Source organism: Zootoca vivipara, chromosome Z2 (genome assembly GCF_965207765.1).
Source record: "Zootoca vivipara chromosome Z2, rZooViv2.hap1.1, whole genome shotgun sequence".
In the NCBI taxonomy this organism is placed as follows: Eukaryota; Metazoa; Chordata; class Lepidosauria; order Squamata; family Lacertidae; genus Zootoca; species Zootoca vivipara.
In genome coordinates, this window is record NC_142585.1 from 5,235,299 (window position 1) to 5,243,070 (window position 7,772).

Here is a 7,772-nt window from a genome sequence, read left to right on the forward strand (position 1 = left end):
CGATCTGGGGTTATTCTGGGGGGCTGCGTCGCTCTCATGGCTCCCCCCACCTCCACAGCACCAGGATCCTCAGAGCGCGAGGATTCCTTGCTGCTCAGAAATGGCGGTAGACCGGAAGTCCGCCCCACAACTCTCTTAAGTCATTGAGAGAAGAGTGTCCTGGAGGTAAACATTTGGAAATCACTGGTCCCATGGGTGTTGCCCAAATGTTCATCCTACTGAGAATAGACCTATTGAAATTACTGGACATAACTAGCTTATGTCCATTAATTTAAATGGGTTTAACTTGGATATAATTTAATTGTTGACAGTCATATCCTCACTGGATGTTGCAGTTACCATCTGATGACTGCAGTTATGGGCTCATTTGTTCTGTGTTGTTATTTGTGGAAAGCGCAGCAGAATTAATGTTCAGCATTTCCTTACTCCACGCCACCCCATTAGATTAGATGGCATGCTTCCCCAAAAACCAGTCCCAGGGGATTGCATCCATTCATAGATGACTGTTTCGCTATGAACATGTTAACTTCCAGTGTGCAGTGTCATTAAAGTGTTCATCTGTTTGGATCAGCAATGGCTAAGCTTCAGAAATGTGAACTCCATTTGGAGAACAAAGCTGCCCCTTACCAATTAGTTCCCCCTTGTGACTTATGCTTCTAGGGTTCTGTAGCGCTGGCCTTTTTTTATCCACTGCCCCATATACTTTGTGCTTTCCTTTGCTCTCCCTGTTAATGAGTTATGTCATGGCAGTGAGTAACTTCAGAACTTGGATCAAAAGACATACAGAATGCAAATCATCAGCCTTCTGAAAGTTCTTTTAAGTCTCTACAATAGACAATTATACTCTACTAGTGGATTTTAGCCCGTTTAAAAACGGGCGCTAGAGGAAGCGGCCTGCCGGGACTGGCTTGGCGGTGGCGGGTCTTCCCGCCACCACCAAGCCAGTTCGCAGCGGGGGCTTTTCGCCGTTTGCCTTCCCCTGAGGGGGAGGCAAACGGCGAAAAACCCCGCCGCGCCGCAATTCGGCTCCGGGACTGGCTTGGCGGTGGCGGGTCTTCCCGCCACCGCCAAGCCAGTCCGCAGCGGGGGCTTTTCGCCGTTTGCCTTCCCCTGGGGGAGGCAAACGGCGAAAAACCTCGCCGCGCCGCAATTCGGCTCCGGGACTGGCTTGGCGGTGGCGGGTCTTCCCGCCACCACCAAGCCAGTCCGCAGCGGGGGGTTTTCGCCGTTTGCCTTCCCCTGGGGGAGGCAAACAGCGAAAAACCCCGCCGCGCCGCAATTCGGCTCCGGGACTGGCTTGGCGGTGGCGGGATGTTCCCGCCACCGCCAAGCCAGTCCGCAGCGGGGGCTTTTCGCCGTTTGCCTTCCCCTGGGGGAGGCAAACGGCGAAAAACCCCGCCGCGCCGCAATTCGGCTCCGGGACTGGCTTGGCGGTGGCGGGTCTTCCCGCCACCGCCAAGCCAGTCCGCAGCGGGGGCTTTTCGCCGTTTGCCTTCCCTCGAGGGGGAGGCAAACGGCGAAAAACCCCGCCGCGCCGCAATTCGGCTCCGGGACTGGCTTGGCGGTGGCGGGTCTTCCCGCCACCGCCAAGCCAGTCCGCAGTGGGGTTTTTTCGCCGTTTGCCTTCCCCTGGGGGAGGCAAACGGCGAAAAACCCCGCCGCGCCGCAAATCGGCTCCGGGACTGGCTTGGCGGTGGCGGGTCTTCCCGCCACCGCCAAGCCAGTCCGCAGCGGGGGGTTTTCGCCGTTTGCCTTCCCTCGAGGGGGAGGCAAACGGCGAAAAACCCCGCCGCGCCGCAATTCGGCTCCGGGACTGGCTTGGCGGCGGCGGGAAAAAGGGGAGGAATTCCTCCCCTTCTTCCCGCCGCTGCCAAGCCAAAGCGGGCCTCCCTCCGCGCCCGCTGCCGCTTCGGCTTCCTCGGGTTCCCCGAGGAAGCGCCGTCCCATGCCGGAGGTGTGCGGCAAGGCTGCCGGGGGGGGAGCGCTTCTCTCCCCCGCCGCCTCACCGCGCACCTCCAGCATGAGACTGGGCTTCGGAGCGGCGGTTGGCGGAGCGGCAGTTGGCTGTTCCCTGTGTCCCGAGAGCACGGGTCCAATCCCTGTGTCCCTGGTTGTCCCTCCGTCCAATCCCTGTGTCTCTGGGGGACATGCGCAGTACCCCAGGGACACACGGGACATCTGGACGCAGGGACAACATGGACATTATTATATAGGATTACTCTTAACACTTATATCCCACTTTTTCTGCAGGGAACTCAAGGTGACATACACTGTTCTTTACATGGGTAGCTAAGGGGGGCAGGGTTGGGCAGTTGCCCCCCCAATCAATAAAAATCAATAGAAATACATAGCTAACTGAGGTTCTGCCCCCCCCCACAACAAAAGGCCTCTCCCCCCACAAATGTCCTGGCTACGCCCATGGTTCTTTCCTTCCTTCATTTATCCATGCAGCAACCCTACAAGACTGGTTAGATCCCAGAGACATGACTGTCCCAAGGCCACCCCATGAACTTCCTGGCCAAGTGGAGCTTTGAAACCTGGTCTGCCCAGGTCCGAAGTCCAACACTCTAACCACTACACCACAATGGCTCCCTCTATTATATATGCAATCCCCTCTGTTTCTGATGTCTCAGGCTTGAGTGCCCATGTGTTATGAAGTCAATATAAATAAAATGGTGTAATCTGTCAGGGGGAGGGAAGAATCAACAGACATGGAGGATCTTGGGGGTTTGCAGAAGTACAGGGTTTTTTCTGGGGTGGGGGGGGAGGAGCTCTAACAAAGGAGCCCCCAAAACAGCCCAGATAAGCAGTGTGTGCTCACTGACCAGAGGGAAGGAAGCCCTATGGGTCAGTGGTAGAATATCAGTCCCATGTTCAATCCCTAGCATCTTCAGGCAGGATCGCATCCAGAGCAGAGGGAATGGCTGAGCTTACTGCATCCCCCCCCCCGCTCTATCTTACAGAAATGAGTATTGTTCTGATATTTAGGACGTGTAACAGCGTAATCCCTAGGGGTGGAAGATGATCTCCACTTTTACAATGCCTTTACAAAGAAGCTGAAAAATATATATTTAAAATGGAGCTTGTTAAAAATGGTTAATTCTCATATAGGAACGACAAAGGGAAGGCCCCCCCCAACTCCGCCCCGCACAATTTAGCATCCCTTTTTCACCTGCAGCAGAATCTATAAAGCTGAATGTGTGACATTATTTCTACGGCGGCCTGCTGTGATTTCATAAACGAGGGAGGGTGATTATAGTGCAGGATCAAGGTGAAGCTGGATTGCAGAGGAAAAAGAGCCCCTATTCAAATGCAAATTTTCCAGTAATAGCAAAAGGAACACCATAAATTACAGGCAATTTCTTTTATTTGTGAATAAGCATCCCATCCAGCTTTCTCTCTCATATACTCTCCTTCCCCCCCCCCCAGTGTAAAAGCTATAGAAGTAATATTGGAGGGAGGGTGAGGTAGAAATAAAACATTTCTTTAAACACACACTCTCCAAGGGAATAAACATAATTTGTGGAGCAGGGACCAAAGTAATAATCAGCTAGTATTGTTAATGTATGCTAACTCAGTTCTTCTTTCCTATAAAATCTCTTAAAGTGCTTCCAGGATATTAATGGATTACCCTTTGCAGAATTTCCACTGAGGTGAATCTTATTAGCAACCCCCCACTCTGCTTTTTTAAAAAAAATGTACAAAAGGTATGGGGGGGGGAGGAGCCTTTAAGTTTAAGATTAGGTTAGTTGGAGAGGACATGTGGAAGCCAAGCATGGGTTTCTACCTAAAATATAATCTGTAGCTGTACGGCTCAGTAGTTATAGCTGCAGTCCTGAACACACTTGCTAGGGGCACGCCCCCCCCCCCATGAAACACAGGGAGACTTACTCCCAAGTAAACATACACAGGCTTAAATGCTGAACGTGGATATTTGAATATGATTGGAAAATCGGAAGGAAATGTAGGGCATTCAGTTTTTATGTTTGTATACACACCCTGCATTTAAAGCACTCTCCAAAGAATCCTGGGAACTATAGTTTACCCCTCAATGAGCTACAGTTCCCACATTTGCTTTTCCTCCAGAGAACTCAAGGTGGCCTACAGACTTCTCCCCCCGCGCTGCATTTTATCACCACAACAGCCCTGTGGTGTAGGTTAGTCTGAGAGCAAGTGACCTGCCCAATGTCACCCAGAGAGCTTCACCCAGAGAACTTCTCTGAGTGGGAATTCAAACCCTGGTCTCCCAGACCCTCGCCAGCACTCTATTACCTCACACTGTCTATTAAAAAAATACAGTTCCCAGGGTTCTTTTGCAAGGGTGGGTGGGATTAATATATGGGGGCAGCTCTTTTACTCATGGAGAAAATAGGAGGAAAAAGACAGGGCATCTTTTAACCGAATTGTTTGCTGAAAAGCAAATGCAATGCAGTAATTTTTAAAACGCAACAAAACACGGTGCTGCTATCTGGGTATGAGTTCTGGTTTTTCTGCAATTGTCCCCTGTTTCCACAGAAGACAACCCCTCCCGCCAAATCACAACTCCCCCCCCCAATAAACCTGTATGCTGGCTGTGGGGCCTGCATGGTACCTGCTGCTATTAAGCTCAGAAGCCATAGAAGTCATAGTATTTTTTGAATGGGCCTGCACTGTGGAGTGTACTCAAAGGAAAGCTGGAAGGGTTAGGGCACCAGCGTGTGTGTGCACCAGCATGAAGGGGGCATTATTTATTTATTTATTTGCTCCAAACAAGCTGGCATTTAAACAGTTTAATCCAGGATTAAACTAATTGCTTCTGTTAAAAACGCCATTCCCAAACCATCTTGCCTGCATGTGTTTACCCTGAGAAGGGCAGCGTGTGGGGTTGAGGTGGGGAGGGGAGGTGGATCAGTGTGATTCAGCAGCAGGCAGATGGTCTCCTGGATTTGAGTGGCTGCTTGCCAAGAAGGTGCCATTTGGTCGCTGGCGGAGACAGAGCAAAGTCGTCACGCGAGGAGCGAGCCCATATTCCCTGCTCAATCACTCCTGCTTGGCTTTTAATGAAGATGGGGTTTAATGCATCTAGTTTTCTTCACACCCTGGAATTGATGATCAGTGAAGTCTTGTTCATGTTGTGGGAGCCAAGTTTTGACCTTACTCTTAATGGATGTGTACACACTTTGCCTCTAACACACATTCAAAGCACAGCTTTCCACTCAAAGAATTCTGGGCACTGTAGTTTGTTGCCAGGAACTGTTTGCTCTGTAAGGGGTCATCTGCAGTGTCCAGAATTCTCTGAGGGGGAAAATGTGCTTTGAATTAAAGGCAAAGTGTGCACACAGCCTAAGCAAATGAAACTACGTCTTCTTCTAAGGCAGCTCACAAATCACAGTAGGCAGTTAAAAATAGAGAATCCTAGAATTGCAGAGTTGGAAGGGGCCACGAGGATACTCTAGTCAAACCCCTTGCAATGCAGGGAACTTTCACCCAACATGGGGCTTGAACCCATGACCCTGAGATTAAGAGGGTCCACAAACTGAGCTGAAGCTGGCTGATACTGAACCTGTCTGAAACTGCCTGAGACTGAACCAGGCCATTGGTTCATCTAGCTCAGTGTTGTGCTCAGTCTGGAAGCAACTCCCAGGGGGTTCATACAGGGGATATCGCCCCCCCCCCACCTGAGGATGCTGGAGATTGTACCTGGGACCTTCAGAGCGCAGGTCATGTGCGCTACTTCTGGTGCAACACATCTGCAGAAACATACCGGTAGGAAGATGAATTACACTGGGTCAGACCATTAGTTCAGTATTGCCCACAATAACTGCAGAGGCTCCCCAGGGTTTCAGGTTGTTTCCCCTAGGTTGTTTTCTATGGGGACAAGGAATCTTTCCCCAATCCTTCTTTGAGATGCTGGAGATTGAAACTGGGACCTTCTGTATGCAAAACAGATGTCCTCACTGAGCTACAGCCCTTCCCCAAGAAAAACAGCACACCAAAAGCCACAAATAACAGATATTTATTAAGAATTGGGGGTGGGGGTTCAGTTTGGTTTGTATTTGAATACAAATCTACCTAATTTTCCCTTTCCAATGCAATATGCAAACCAAAATACAGCTATTTATTTATTTTTAAATCAGCACTTCTCTGAAGTTGGTGATGCAACAAATGTGTATGAGGAGATGTGCATTAGGAGAAATAATAATTCAGGGTACTGTTAGTAAGTCCAGGGCCTTAGAACTCATTGGCCAGAACACTGGGAGGTAAGAGCCAATCAGTATCTTGTGAAACTTGCACAAAATGTTGCAGCGTGAAGTGGTTCTTCTGTTTAGTTGTTTTGTTTGCAAAAATGTCTATACTGCATCATTAAGGAAAAAATATGCAGCAATGAACAACAACAACAAAATACATCTCAGTTTATAGGCATAAAACAAATCCAATATGCGTTGTTGTTGTTGTTGCTGCTGCTGCTCCTGCTGCTCCTGCTGCTCCTGCTGTGGCTGTAGAGACCAATATGGGAGAGACATGTGTTGTTGCAGTTGGGGCAGATGCAGGTGCCTGGTTGTGCTGATGTAGGTACACTGTGGCGTTTCTTCTTCCTGCGCCCCTCCCAGCAGTCATTTCTCCTCTGGTCACTGCTGTGGATATGGCATCTGACTGATTGTCTCCAGCCGCTGTGGCCAACTGCAAAAGCAACCCAAAAAGCAACCAAGATAGATTTCAAAGCAGCAGCAGCAGCAGCAACAGCAGCAGCAGCAGCAACAACAATCCATAAAGCTGGAGAAGCTCCTCAAAACAAGAATGTTTTCATTTCACTCTGGAAATGACAAATAGTGGGTGCTTGCTGTGTCTCAACAGGGGATGCTGCTCCACAGAACAGGGTCGGCCATCTAAAGCCCAGCTTCTGAATTATTTTGGTGTGAGTTTCTCAGTGGTGGCTGGGGCTGAGGACAGAAGGCAGGGAGGACAAGCACAGGTGGAACCAGAGTCAATGATGGGGAGAGCCAACTATTAAGGACTGCATCCAAATCATACATGTGAAGTCATAGCATATCATTTTCAGCCATCATGGCTTCCCCCAAAGAACCCTTGGAAATGTAGTTTGCTAACAGCACTGAGAGTTGTTAGGAGACCCCCATTCCCTGCTCATGAAGCTACAATTCACAGAGTGGTCATCAATCCCTGGAAACTCTGCTCTGTGAATGGAACTGGGGGTCTCTTAACAACTCTCAGCACCATTAACAGACTTCAGCTCCCAGGATCCTTTGGGGGAAGCCCTCCCTCCTTCCTGGGAGGGTTCACATGGTGAAAAAGAATAAGAACAAAGATGCTGGTAACCCTTCCTGCCAAGGTGTGTGACCTAGCTAAGCCTGGCAGGACAGCTTACTCTATGGTCTTAACCCTTCCATGCATTAATCACAATTAAGCATGTTGGTGATATGAGGCTGGATACATCCCACAAAGACAAAGATAGGCATTTCCAGAGGTAGCCTAGTCCACATTGTTTGGGATCCAGTTGTGTGTCTCTAGGGGCAACAACCCTTCTGTGTGTTGGGCTGACGACAACCTGAGACAACTCCACAAGGTCCTGAACTGACCAACAGGCAACCTCAGTGGGAATCTTGAAGTTGCCCCAAACAACCATCCTGAGTTCCTCCTACTCCACCTCAGTCGGGTGCATAGCTGCCAAGTTCTCCCTTTTTTAAAGGGAAATTCCCTTATGCTGGATAGGCTTCCTCGCGAGAAAAGGGAAAACTTGGCAGCTATGGTCGGGTGAGTATTATACTAGCAGCACC